Raw genomic sequence first — 15,000 nt, forward strand, 5'->3', positions numbered from 1 at the left:
CATATTTGAAGCTAGTGTTGGAAATATTACTGAAATACAGAGAGAACTTGAATAAGACGCAAACTATAATTTTAGAAGAAAGATACACACACACATACAAATACATATATGTGTATGTATGTATATGTATATATATATATATATATATATATATATGTGTGTGTGTGTGTGTGTGTGTGTGTGTGTGTGTGTGTGTTTGTCTTTCTGTGCATGCGTGCGGTTGCGTGCGTCTGACTATATGCACGTGTATGTGCATCATCATTATTTACAGCAGTTGTACCAGAATCTGAAGGCAAGGGTGTATTTCGTTCTTAAAACCTGTACAGCAGTTGAAAAGAAATACGATTTGCTTTGTGTTCTGGAATATTACTTGAAGAGATGAAGGAGGCCGGTTAGGACTCAGGAGTCTCACTTAACACTTGAAAAAAAAATTATTTTTTTATCGTAGAAAAAAAAACCATGTATTTTCTGTTTTCCTAGAGGCTCCTGAGAGAGAGAGAGAGAGAGAGAGAGAGAGAGAGAGAGAGAGAGAGAGAGAGAGAGGATAATCGCAGGTTGAGTCCTGCTAACAAAATGCAGATTAAATTGACTGTCATTTTCGTTTGGTGTTCTTTAGTTACTTCTTATTTCACTCGATTCGTAAATGGTCTCTCTCTCTCTCTCTCTCTCTCTCTCTCTCTCTCTCTCTCTCTCTCTCTCTGCTGTTATGAATCTAGGTGACATATTTATCGAAATGCATTGTCAACTTTGCTAGGAAAGGTGAGGGTGAAAAGGGTAGGTCACTGGGCACGCAACCGCCAGTTGAAATTCTTTCAAGTCATAGGTTATCTACACAACCTTTTAAAAACAATCTCACTTATTATTATTTGAAAAGAGTTCTCTTTTTTAAGTGTTTATTTACTTGGGTACGTTCATTGTGGGTTTCTGCTTTTTATTCTAATTTTTTTCCAGCATGACATGGAACTTTGACTCGAGATTTGCCTTTTTTGTCATCAAATTGAGGCATTTCCGAGACCTGAGGGTTTTTTTTTTTTGTAATCCTGGAGTTTTCTTTAGTTTTAGAAAAAAAAAAAGTTGTCAGCAAATTCTTTATGATTGTTTTGCTGTCTGTTTTTTCTCTGGCGTTTCTAAATATTTCCTGTATCAATTATCCTGCCTCTTTTTCAAGAAGTGACACACACACACACACACTATATATATATATATATATATATATATATATATATATATATATATATATATATATATATATATATATATATATATATATATATAGAAATCATCAACACACAATCACGTGAGAGACCTGGGTTCAGATCCTATATATGAGTCAGAATATATATATATATATATATATATATATATATATATATATATATATATATATATATATATATATGTGTGTGTGTGTGTGTGTGTATACACACATATATATGTACATATACACACATATATATATATATATATGTGTGTGTGTGTGTGTGTGTGTGTGTGTGTGTGTGTGTGAGTGAGTGTACCAAAATACCAAAAACAAAGCAATGTCATTAAAATTCGTAAGTTATTATTGAATGAAAGAACAATTCAGTGGAATTAGGTTAACCATCAACAAACATGCCATAAAGATATGGAGCTTCTCTCTCTCTCTCTCTCTCTCTCTCTCTCTCTCTCTCTCTCTCTCTCTCTCTCTCTCCTCCACACTATCGCAACAACCCATACCTAGGTTACCATCCACAGAATACAAGATCAGCCATTCTTACGATATTGTTACACGTCTAGAAGGTTGTTCTGAAGATTCGGGTGCCTTATGTTCGGTTGAGTATCGCCCTCTCTGCCATACGTATGGTAATGCACAGTTTCCGCAGCCATAAGTGCCGTAACTTGATATGAAAAGCCTTTAGCCTTGGGAGTCGCTCGAGTGCATAATGCAAATCTGTTTCGATTATTTCCAAGGCCACGCAGCGAAGTCTTTTTTTTTTCTTCTTCTTCTTCTTTTGAAGACGATTCAATCTTTTGATGCACCCTTAGAAAAGATAGGTATGTTGTGGGGTTTAGTCGTTATTTTTACTTTATATAGTCGACTGCGATCTTGTTTCCTTACGTTAAATACAAAGATAGACTTCAAAGCATTAACTGAAAAGCGCCGAGGTATTATCCCGTTGTCAGAGAAGACCGAAGACTTCCAATTGTAATCGAATGTAAATAAGATTTCGCCCATATAAATCTCTCCCTCCCTTCCTCCCTCCCTCTCTCTTTCTCTCTATTGCTAGGCTGTGCCTCGTTCACACCCTCTCCTAATTCTTCTTCTCCCTTGTGTTCCTTCCCCTCCTCCCTCCCTCCCTTCCTCCCTTCCCTCTCCCTGGCTCCTCGCTACCTTTGTCGTGCACAGCTCCTTTCTGAGGATGTTAGGTGTGGCCTTCTCTCAGGGCAAGGCCGAGTGTGCATCTGCAGATGACCCCTCCTCCCCCCCCCCTCCTTCCCCAGCGCTACCTCCCTCCTGCTACTTTGTTCTTGTCTCTCTCTCTCTCTCTCTCTCTCTCTCTCTCTCTCTCTCTCTCTCTCTCGTTTGTTCTTTTTATGCCGCCCTTCCTAGTGCTACCCTTAGTTTCAGTCTATATTGCCTTCTTCCCCTGCTCTCTCCCTCTCGTTCTTTTATAATAGTTTCTGTCTTTATAGTTTTTAATGCCTACTTGTTTTTACTATTTAGTCTCTCTCTCTCTCTCTCTCTCTCTCTCTCTCTCTCTCTCTCTCTCTCTCTCTGTACGCCGAGGGTTCAGCACTTTCCTCCGTTTCAGTCTGTAATGTTCACTTCCCATTTGCATTCTTCTCTCTCTCTCACTCTGTCTTGCCTGATATCCCCCCCCCCTCATCTCTCTCCCTTCTTTCATGTTTTATCAGTGTCATCTTCATCTTTTTTTACTACTTTCGTAACTGCTACATCAGTTTCATTCCCGCCTGTTTCCGATTTCTGTTCACCACTCGCCCGGGTCCGTTCGGTATATGATAATGAAAATTTGGCGTCGCACAAAAACCCGTCTCTGGTAATTTATTCATTCGTGTATGAAACCAGAGGAAAAACTCGCCTTTTACCCTTGAGATAATACATTCCAGTATTCCTCTGGATACCCTGTTAAGAACAAAGATGCGACAAGTATTGAAAAATGACTTATTTTTTTTTTATGGTTTCCGCTTAATTGAAGGTTGTTGTTAGTGGGCGTTGATGTAAAAGGATTACTTACGAAAGTAAGTTGTGTTTCGTTTTTGTTTTTTTGTGTATACGGATAACTAAACAAAACGTTTCATGTTCTTTCTGATGAGACTGTCGATGGAAGTGGCACCTGATTTACACTCTCTCTCTCTCTCTCTCTCTCTCTCTCTCTCTCTCTCTCTCTCTCTCTCTCTTTAAATCTTTGATAGAAATGATGTGTTTTCTTGTCTTGTTCGTTCAGCCCCTGAGACTGTTCCTTCAAGGCTGACATCAGTGGAGATGGGAAATGCTGATGTAAGGGAGGGAAGAGAGTTGGTTGACAGACGCATTTGAATTAATACGTTTTTAGGAATAGCCGTATTCCGGAATCGGGAATCTGGGAAACTATTCTTTCATCGATGCGCGGAATTTAATCGAATAAACACCTTGAAATAAGTTACTTTGGAGTTTGTTATAATCTTTGTTCATTTTCCTATCCTGTGGATGTTTATACTTTTTTTTCATCACGTATAGTTCTTCTAAGGGCTGCTCTGATGTAAGTTTGTTATGGATGAGGTTTTTTGTGAATTTCAATCGACTGTAGCAAATAAGCTGAAACTGGGCAAAGGCTTGTCAAGGTCACCATCAAATATAATCCAGGTCAGGTCTTCTGCGAAAACAAGATTTATGAATCGCATAGAATCTTAAAAAAAAATCCGTTTATATGTCTTGTGCTTTGAACTTAGAGTATGTAATGGAAATTTTTTCTGCTGTTTACTAGTCATTTTGGAAATATGTAATTAGTCGGAGCTGGTCAGAACGATTGCTTATGCATTTGTTTTATTATATTTTGCACACACGTTATATTCTGCATATATATATATAACATATATATATATATATATATATATATATATATATATATATATATATATATATATATATATATATATATATATATATTATATATATATATATATATATATGATATACTATATATATATATATATATATATATATATATATATATATATATATATATATATATATATATATATATACACACTATATGTGTGTGTGTGTGTTTTACAGTTAGATCTCCTTTGAAATCAAGAGTACCTCATCTTATATAGAGGATAGAGCTTGTTCCTCCACTCGAGGTCAAGTTTTTGCACGTTGAGAAATACTTCACAATCAGCGTCCTGGCCCAAACGCAATGCTAGTGAAAACCTACTTTGAATATATACTCCCAGTATTTTTATTTTTGCTTCTTAATTAATCTTATCTTTATTTTGATCCTTTTTTGGAGGGCGACTGCTATTGGAAACCGGTTTTGTTGGTAGATACTTGGATATAGGAAAAGTATGGGTCAGGTTAATGTCTGTTAGTTATAGTCAGTTATATATTTTCGGCAAAGCTTCACGTTTTTTAGTTTTCTGTAAAAGAAAACTATTGAGAAAGGTATTTGTCTGTCCGTCCGCACTCTTTCTGTCCGCCCTCAGATCTTAAAAACTACTGAGGCTAGAGGGCTGCAAATTGGTATGTTGATCATCCGCCCTCCAATCATCAAACACCAAATTGCAGCCCTCTAGCCTCAGTACTTTTTATTTTATATAAAGTTAGGGTTAGCCGTGATCGTGCGTCTGGCACAGCTAGAGGTGCCAACAACATAGGCCACCACCGGGCCGTGGCTGAAAGTTTCATGGACCGCGGATGAGAGTTTCATACGTCGTGACTGAGAGTTTCATACAGCATTAAACAGAAAACTCGATTGCGCTGAAGTTTCTTCGGCGCATGTTTTACTTGTTTTCTATTGTCCATAGGAGATATGTTGGGCATGAAGTTACCCTTCTCTCTCTCTCTCGTTAGTGAAATCTGCTTAAAAGTAAGTGTAAAGAACGTACCGTCAAATATTGATTATTCTTATTATTTGTTCCCCTGATCTGGAGTTGGAAAAGTTGCTTTTTTGAATTCTTGAAAAAGATCAAGATAGGTACGCTGATCAAACATCGAAAGAATATAATAATAATAATAATAATAATAATAATAATAATAATAATAATAATAATAACAACTTATTTTCCCTAAGAAACCCATCAAGAAGTCCACATGTAGAGAACAGGAACAGAACAAAACGCAATGATAAAGCGTTGTAAGTTTAATATAAAAGGTTAAATATAAATTAGATGGTTGAAGCAAAGTACCGAAACAAGTCGACTCAAGTTAGGTCCTTGGTTGAAGAAGTCTCTCGAAAAGGTAAATTATCTGATGATCAGAAACTGGTCTTGTATACCCACGCTGCTCCCAAAAACGCATTTAACTCGTTTTTTTCCCTCAGCAAGAAAACAAAACGAGTAGTTAATACTTTTTTTTTTACTCGAGAATTTAGTCTAGCATTCGCAAGAGCAAAAACAAAACCGAATCTCAGAAGGAATTTTCCTACGTTATATTTTTAAAAACGAAGCATATGCCGCTCAATGAAAATTCAATGTGTCTTTAACGGATAAAATTTTTTTTTTCTCTCTGTGAAGAAAAATATTTTTAGACATATTTTTTTACCTTCCTAAGATTTAGGTCCCAGAAAATAACTCAATTCTAGGATAAACCAAAAAACAAAATCTTTTTTTTTTTTAGGGGAAAAATCACTTTAAATTTTCTTGTGAGATGTAAATAGCAGATGTGAAAAATGTGATCCTAAGGACTAGATTTTGCATCATAAGATAATCTAAGATACTGCATGAGTGTTGCAAGCTGCTTGTTAGGGTTGCTTCAATCCTGCTTAACTTGAATGACTGACGTTAAAATTGTGACCTTAAGAACTGGGTTTTTACACATCAGTTTTGAAGTTCTGTGATATGATATGATTTTGAAGATGATTTTAAGGTATGCATGTATGAATGTTTTTTTTTTTTTTTGTGGTAAATAGTAGAGCGCTTATTTATGTAAACTATCATCGAGAACAAGTTTTGAAATTTTCTGGTATTTTGGTCCGGAGAATCCTTGAAATTCGGTCGATGAGAATTAAGTCTCTCTCTCTCTCTCTCTCTCTCTCTCTCTCTCTCTCTCTCTCTCTCTCTCTCTCACTGACTGTGAACTTTGGTAGAAGTTCTGTTCCCATCTTGAGGTATGTTAGTGCAGTGGAAAGACAAATTATGAATACCTCTGTCGGAGTTTATTCTCTGAAGCTGTTTTGCCAAGCTTGTTCATAATAGCTATGAAACGATCTTTTTAATAACATTTAGCAGGAGTTATATCTTCATTTATGAATAAAAATTAAAAAAAAAATTAGCGCATTTTGCTTCATAAGGAAGAATCCTTTTTCTGCGTTTCCATTTTCAAGGTCATAAGGTGTAATGATTGGTCATTTGTCTTCCAAGTTTATATTTGGTGGCCCTTATCAGCCCTCCTTTGGCATATCGAGCCAATTTTGTTTTTTGTATGTCTGTTTGAATTTGTTAAAATCTATTGGTTCCAGAAACTAGTCATTCATATATATATCGTAAGACGTGTTCCGCTTATGAGATTGCAAATATTCTCGAAGAAAGGCGACCCGTTGAAAAACTTAAGGTATGGAAAACTTAATGAACAAATGTCTGTGGGTGTTAGTATAGAGGCATCTGAAGGTGCTATTTGTTATATAAAGTGGGTCATGTTGTCGTCAATTATCCTAGAAAATTCGAAGAAGACACACTAATGGTCGCTTGCTGTTTTTTATAGCAGCAAGTGTCTTCATTCCACTGCAAGTCTCAGACGGTTTTTTTTACCCTTCTTCATCTTCCCATCGCTGGCTTTTTGTTCTGCCTTGTCCCTCGCAAAAAGAAAAAAAGAATTCATAATAAAAGGTGGTTAGTAATGCAAATTTAGCATTCCTCACCGTCTCTAACTCTGACTTTCTTTAACACAGAATTGTGATAAAATTAGGAAAGTTGCCATACCCACCCCTCTCTCTCTCTCTCTCTCTCTCTCTCTCTCTCTCTCTCTCTCTCTCTCTCTCTCTCTCCTTAACGTATGGACTTAATATCTTCCTGACTCCTCCATATTTAGGACATTGCTTTTTCAGAATGGTCTCCCAACATCCTTTGGTGACCTTTGACAGCAAAGTGACATTTGAATAGATCTACTCTGTCCTTCACGTCGTCTTTCCGAAGAGAAATGTTTTACGAAAGAAGTATTTAAAGGTTTACGATGAATATATTTATTGTTTCTGGTTTGTTGTACTCTTCCCTTATTAGGTATCTCGCACCAGATTCGCATGTTACACAACTGGGTGGGAAGCTGGTTCATGATGCTTTATTCCCAGTCAGGGTTTTGTCTTGTGTCTTCGGCACTCTTCAAGTCTTTTGTTGTTTTTTTTATTACGATGTGAACCATTTAGGCAATGTGTTTTTTTTCTAAGTATCCTCCCTACATCAATTACTAAAGTGTAGTCATAATAATAATGATAATAATAATAATAATAATAATAATAATCATCATCACCATCATCACATGACAGAGTGTATAAACTGATTGCCTAACATAAAGCAAGAGAACTTAGTAGACGCGAGGCGAAAAAGACAAACAAACGAACAGACAAACAAAAGAGGACTACAGACCGAAAAAAGGCGGGGGTGGGTGCAATGCAGTGTATCTAGAGACCTTGCTGCAGCTGGACAATTTTGGTTATCTCTACAGGAATTTCAAATCCACTTGACAGGGCAAAGTTCGGGATTTTTAACCTGTTTATTTTTTCTTTCTTTTACTGAGTCTCTATTGAGGTTTATATACTGTATTGTACATGACTAAAGTAAACATTCTACCAAAGTGGTCTTCCTAGCTGAGTGGTACTGCGCTCGGCTGACGTTTCTTAGGTTGTGGGTCTTTCCTGGTTTTCCGCCCACCGGTTCACCAAAGTTGTAAATAGGTACCAATAACTGCCACGGCCAAGAAGCAGACGTTGGATTAACTTCTTCACCCCTAAAGGTTTGCTGAGTAATCGGAAGGCTGTACCTTTTGGCGACACACCCTTCAAAGGAGAAGAAGGCGTATGTAGTGCTGGGTTTTCACACACACACAATCACACACATACTCTCTCACACACACACACACACACACACACACACACATATATATATATATATATATATATATATATATATATATATATATATATATATATATATATATATATATGTGTGTGTGTGTGTGTGTGTGTGTGTGTGTTTGTCAATTAGAGAGAGAGAGAGAGAGAGAGAGAGAATCCACAAGACTTCCTATTCAAATTCACCTTCCTCTCAAAGGATATATATATATATGTATATATATATATATATATATATATATATATATATATATATATATATATATTATATATATATATATTTATTTATTTAGAGTCGATCTGTGTGTGTGTGAGAGAGAGAGAGAGAGAGAGAGAGAGAGAGAGAGAGAGAGAGAGAGAGAGAGAGAGAACACCTCTCAGGCCATAAGCCTACCCATGCAGATTGAACTTCCTTCTCAACAGGAAATCAAAGAAACCCCACTCAATCATGGTTAACATTCAGTGACCTGGCCTGACCTTCGTGGACGAAATCTAATTTTTGTCCTTGCGAATAACCATAACCCTGAAGGTATTCGGCGTTTGTAATTTTCTTATTTTCATTTCCTCTTTCGTGGTATATGTCGGTTTCTATCTTTGGAACTTATTTGAGCGTTTATTTTTAGATTTGTATTTATTTCGTCATTTGAATGTCGCACGATAATTATATAAAGCATGTTATTTGTTTTGGTAGGCGTAGAACAGCTTACCCTCCGTTTCATGACTAGTGCATTTTGATTGATTCTAATTTCCTAATTGAATGATTTTACATAGTCTTCGTATATAGATTTTATCCTTCCTAAGTTTATTAGTAATTCCAAGGGTCGTGCTGTTTTGTTTATCTGGAGTTACATAACTCTCCACTTCCACCGACATTGCAAGCAGCTGTTGTTCTTTTACTATTTCCCTTTTTGTTCTTGGGAGGTGAATAGGCACTAACCAGCCATGAATAGTCTTCCAGGCGTGATCTCCTGTAGTGGAAAGGCGCCCTAGGGATAGGTGTGGTCACTTCGGCTAGCTTTTGACAGGACGCTGTATCTAACCTCTTTTACATTCTCATCTTATTTTTTTTTTTTTGTCTCATTTCATTTTTATTCTTGTTTGTTTTGTATATTTAGCAGCCTGTTTTTTATTATATTAATTTTTACTTGTAAGTGATGAGTATTGTTGTCAGTAATGCGTTCGGCAAGTGTTTTATACACCTGACAACCAAAGTTTTGGATATTAATAATCTTTAGTTAAAATTTACATTTATCTTTTTTTCAGGTGATTCTCTATTGTTGAATTTTTAAGTATTCTTGAATATGTCACAGTATCTTTTTTACATAGTTTATAATGCACACAAGGTATATATGTGTGCGTATACATACATACATATATGTGTGTATATATATATATATGTGTGTGTGTGTTTGTTAAAGCTTATGTATCATGAGTATGAAAAATGTATTAGAGATTTTATGGGGCTTATTTTTGCCAGTTATCCGCTTGCTCATCCTTATGTTCTGTATATTGTCTTACTCTTAAAACAGTAATTTCCTGTGTAGTATTTTTGGAATCTCAAGGTGAGTTTCTCTTATGTTATTTTCAGCATTGTGCTTTGCCAGGGATTTCTGTTCGATCTTTTCCTTTGATACAAAAGATTCATGGTATTTTCCCACTGTAAGATTTTTCCTGTATTTCTTGATATCGATACTTTTGATTCATGTACCTTCCATGAGTTTCATCTTTTTTATTTATTCTTATTTATCATTATACATAATTCCTTCGCTTCTTTCCTCCACCCATTAACCGTCTTAACGTGCTTCGCTCTCCATCAATCTAGCTTCCCCCCTTCAGTCCCCCATTCATCCACCCCCTCCCCATTCTCAATCCCCCTTCTACATGCAGATACCAGTCGCCTTCCCCCCCCCTTTCCATCAGTGTCGCCTCTCCCAACCTCCTCCTGCGCCACTCCCCTCCTTCCCACCTACCTACCCTTGACCTTGCACTCCCTTGTTCGTAGCGGTGGTGTGTCTCATCCCTGCTTACCTGAAACATAATCTCTCTCTCTCTCTCTCTCTCTCTCTCTCTCTCTCTCTCTCTGTTGTGGGCTGGTGTGTTATCCGTTCCTACCTCTGTTCTTTGTGTTGTGTGTCTGAGCAGAAGTTTGGCTATCGTTATTTTTGTTTTATGGTGTTTATAAATTATATTTTTTAAAAGTCGTTGTGTCACGAAGATTCCTTTATCTTGTTTTGCTTTTTGTAGTATTATGTTTTCGTTGATACATACATATATACACACGTGCATACATATATGTAATATATATTAATTATATGTATATACAGTATATATATATATACACATGTATGTATATATATACATATATATATATATATATATATATATATATATATTTTCCATATATATACACATGTGTACAAAAACATATATGTGTGGTGTGTGTACTTTATATCAGTATAAAAATAGAATATATATATATAAATATATATATATATATATATATATATATATATATATATATATATATATATATATATATATATGTGTGTGTGTGTGTGTGTGAACTTTTCCATACCAGTACAAAAAGAGAGTTGCTTGAGACTTTAATCCAAGAGGATTTCTGTCGCTTTCATGCAGTTAGAACACTTTTTTTCCATCAAGGATAAGCAAGGTAAACACAAGTTGCCTGGATTGTCGGCTTTTCCTTAAAAATAACCATTTTTCCTCCTGTGTTAACTCCATGGGCCAGTTCACCCAAGGTAAAGTTAATTTACGACGTATTTTCGTGATTTAGTACGTATGTATGTATTGGCAAATTGCTCGACCCAATGAATTTTGCATTTTACCAGTATCCTTACATTTTTTTCACAAAAGACTGATGTAGGATATTAAGGAAAGTTGAGATCAAATTAAAAAAAATGAAATTTGGCAAAGTTGTGTTCAAGTCGCTAACAGAATTCCAAGAATAAATTACTTGAACTTAAAGAGCATAGTTGTTCTGTCACAAATAAAATGTGATAATCAGTTTGAATATATTCACATTTCACCAAGGTAAACGGTTAATCGGCATTATTTTTTTGTCATAGTGATGAAATTTACCGTGACTATTTAACATAATATGAGAAGTCAAAGGTTAACCTAAAATTTTTCTTATCACAACGAAAGTAAAAAACCACACCTGAACCTTTTCATATAGCAACTAAAGCTTTCCATGCGTCGTCTGATCTATCGAACTCGTGGTTGTATCACTTCCTGCTTTTAGTTCTTCCCATCTCAGACTTGGGAGGCATTCAGAGGTCGACCTGTCACCCTCCTTCATCTCGCTTGATTGAACATTCCTACCTGCGCAGTCAGCTGCAGTTTAAGGAATTTTTTTGTATTAGTATGAAAAAAAATTCTTTTATGATTCTCCCTTAGTATCGTTTGTGGTGATACGGTTACCTGATCTGTCTTTTTCATATTATGTTTAATTATTTCTATGTACACATTGTGTTTATTCATAACTGTATATGAATGTGTGTAAAGTATTGTATGATGGATTAGAAGCACAGAGATGATATCTATCTTTATTTTTAACTGAGATCGCATTTATTTATATTTTGTTAACTAAAAGTTAGATTAACACTGATAAAAAAAAATCATGTGCAGCCAGAACTAAGAATTGAAGTTCCAAGATTATTAACAAGAAAAACAAAGCTAATCCGTAAAGACCTTTATTTGAGCTTTATAGCAAGTGTTAATGCATATTTCGATGCCAGTGACCATTATGGTTGTCAGGTTAACCAGCTTACTGTCCCTAACATAGGTACTACGATGCGCTCAGCGAGTAAAGGGCAAACGCAATAACAAATGCCCAACGCATTCCATGTCCTGGGCTAGGGCGTACAAAGTGTGGTAACCACACCCATGAAGACGAAGAAGAAGAAGAAAAAGAAGAAGAGGAAAATGAAGATGATTTGCGTAGGATTCACGTACCCATCTTAGAGAAAAAGTCGGTGACGATCGGAACATTGTTGTGTTTGACCTTGGAGCGCCTGTCTTGTTTTGGAATGTATTTTGATCCAACACGAGACGTGACGGGGTTGGTGGAGGCAGGTGGGTGGGTTTCTCGCTGAAGATGATCGGTAAATGAGACGCTCTGTTGCTGCGCTCTTGCTTCAGGTATTGGGTTTCGATGCCTCATAGACGCCTGGCTCTATGTGTTGGTAATCGGTGGAGGTTATTTAGGTTTTTTATAAGTTTGTTGACAAGCCAATTTTTTTTTTTTTGTGAAGATTGTTGTTGTGTTTTTTCTTGCTGTTTCTACTGCGCCTCTCATATATAAGTCTTGGTTAAGTTGTTGTGTATAGACTTGAAATGTTTATATATTTTATTTATATAAATACTCGTATTAAACAGTTCTTCATTGGAGGGTGGCTAGAGCTCTCGGCTAGCACGCTGTTGGCCCAGCATTCGAGTCTCCGACCGGCCAATGAAGAATTAGAGGAATTTATTTCTGGTGATAGAAATTCATTTCTCGTCATAATGTGGTTCGGATTCCACAATAAGCTGTAGGTCCCGTTGCTAGGTAACCAGTTGGTTCTTAGCCACGTAAAATAAGTCTAATCCTTCGGGCCAGCCCTCTCTAGGAGAGCTGTTAATCAGCTCAGTGGTCTGGTTAAACTAAGATATACTTTTCCCTACTCGTATTTAACTAGTCATTTGATCCTTAAATTTTCATACTAGGAAGTATTGTTGTTTCTCACAAATGGAGCTCGGTTGGTAGTTTGTAGTTGCTGGATATGTTGTTGTTGATGTTACTGCTACTTTGTTGCTGTCTTCATGGCACAAAATATTAGCCTTCCATATTTGAGAATTGTGGATATTCTTCCATATTTCAGGATTGTGGATATCCTCTACAGACCCACATTACAAGATTTTCAATGTTATATTTTTTACATAAGCACAGAAGATGAAGTTGAAGCAGCATGGTTGTGTTTGTTGGTAATTTTTGCGGATGGACCACTGTAATGAAGGAATTATGGAGTTTATCTTATTATCTTTGCTTATTGCAATAAATAGAGAAACAGTAACATACAATGACGAATTTTAAAACGAACTGATAAGTACGTGAATAAACTGTAGATAATACGTGAAGAAGTTGCAAGAGAATCGATGCCTCTCTTAAATTTACGAGCATCGAAATTTCCTTACATTCACAGCAACCTTTCAAGGGAAAATGAGAACATACCTTCTTTAGGCTTATTGCCTTACATGAGAATACCCGACTTTTGAGGTCACACATCAACATTCGATAATCACCGTATTTTCAGATTTACGTTACCGTAATGCTAGAATTAAATAGTCACTTTTCTTTTCTTCTACTGTAAATGTAAAAGCGATTGTGGAGAAATCTGAGGTCTTTCAAACTGAAGTAGATTAAAGAACTAGGTAACCTGAAATCTTTTATTTCTCCCTTTGGAATTCTCATCCTTGCTTCTCTTTTCCCCGTCTTGTATTCACCGAGCCTAGTCATAATAAGGTCGATAGGCTGCTTATAGGCCTCCGCAATTGTAAAGGTTATTGTGTAAGCGAACAAAATGAATATGCGGTAATCTCTAGCAGTCGTTATAAATGGATAATTGTAAAGTGACTTTTAGATCGGTCCATTATTAGTAAGAGTTATTTACGAGGTTTTCCTCATAAAATTTACTCTCCACAAACTCCAGTGACTTGACAGCCCAGTTGGTGTCCTTACCCAGAACGAAACAAGCCATCTTATTGTGAGTAATGGCACTATAACGAGGTAACATTTGCATGTATATCGCCTTTTCTGGGAATCGCATGCTTTCCACGCTCTGATTTGTGGGTTGGGTCTCCCTTAGGCTTCGTGGCTTATGTCGAGTGTAGGTGGAGTTTTCCTCATTTATATTCATGATTTCATGATTGTATTGACTCGGATTGTCTATTGCCAGAGAAGTTACGTGCTTACGCTGTTAGTGTTGTTATTGGTATTTTGTTTTGAGATTATATATATATATATATATATATATATATATATATATATATATATATATATATATACTGTATATATATATATATATGTGTATATATACTGTATGTATGTATGTGTGTATGTGTGAGTGGGTGCCTGTGTCTGTTGTACCCCATTTCCGCCTGAGGCGTAGATACTACAAAAAAGTGAAATTGTTATTACCATACGATACGCAATTATTTAATCTTACCATACAATTACCGGACTTCTTTGCGACTAAATGCAAGGTAGAGACATTTCCAATTAAGAGTTATATTCTAACTAAAATCCTAACTCAGGTAGGTCTGTCAGACTTAATTGCATTTTAATTATACTTGTAAAATGCTCATCATTCTTAATAACAGAGAAGAAAGTGTAATGTGACCTCGAAAGATCACTTCAGATTTATATTTCCTTCGCTTCTCACTCCAACACTGTTATGAGGGGAGTTACCTCCCTTCCACCTCATCGGAAAGGGAAGGTTTTCTCTTCCGCCCTCTTTGGGATGGGGAGTCGCGTCCCTCTGAACCCTGTTTTGGAAGAGGTATCGCTCAATTGCGGCCTTTATATTTTGGGAAGGGGAGTCATTTTAGAGCATTCTAGGAGAGAGATTACTTCCTCTCACACTGTTTTTGGTAGGGGTGAGTCTTACGCCCTTCCGCCTTGTCGGGAAGAGAGTCAGTTCCCCTTGGCTCCATTGTCAGGAGAGGGGCCCTTCCCCAT

The 15,000-nt window shown here is 36.3% G+C and overlaps 1 protein-coding gene across 2 annotated transcripts in view; it reads left to right on the forward strand.

The window, feature by feature from the left end:
• LOC136847412 (uncharacterized) overlaps positions 1-15,000 on the forward strand; it is a 654,742-nt gene that overhangs the window by 317,811 nt on the left and 321,931 nt on the right. The gene's annotated exons all lie outside the window — the stretch shown is intronic.

The sequence above is a fragment of the Macrobrachium rosenbergii genome, chromosome 16, assembly GCF_040412425.1.
Source record: "Macrobrachium rosenbergii isolate ZJJX-2024 chromosome 16, ASM4041242v1, whole genome shotgun sequence".
In the NCBI taxonomy this organism is placed as follows: Eukaryota; Metazoa; Arthropoda; class Malacostraca; order Decapoda; family Palaemonidae; genus Macrobrachium; species Macrobrachium rosenbergii.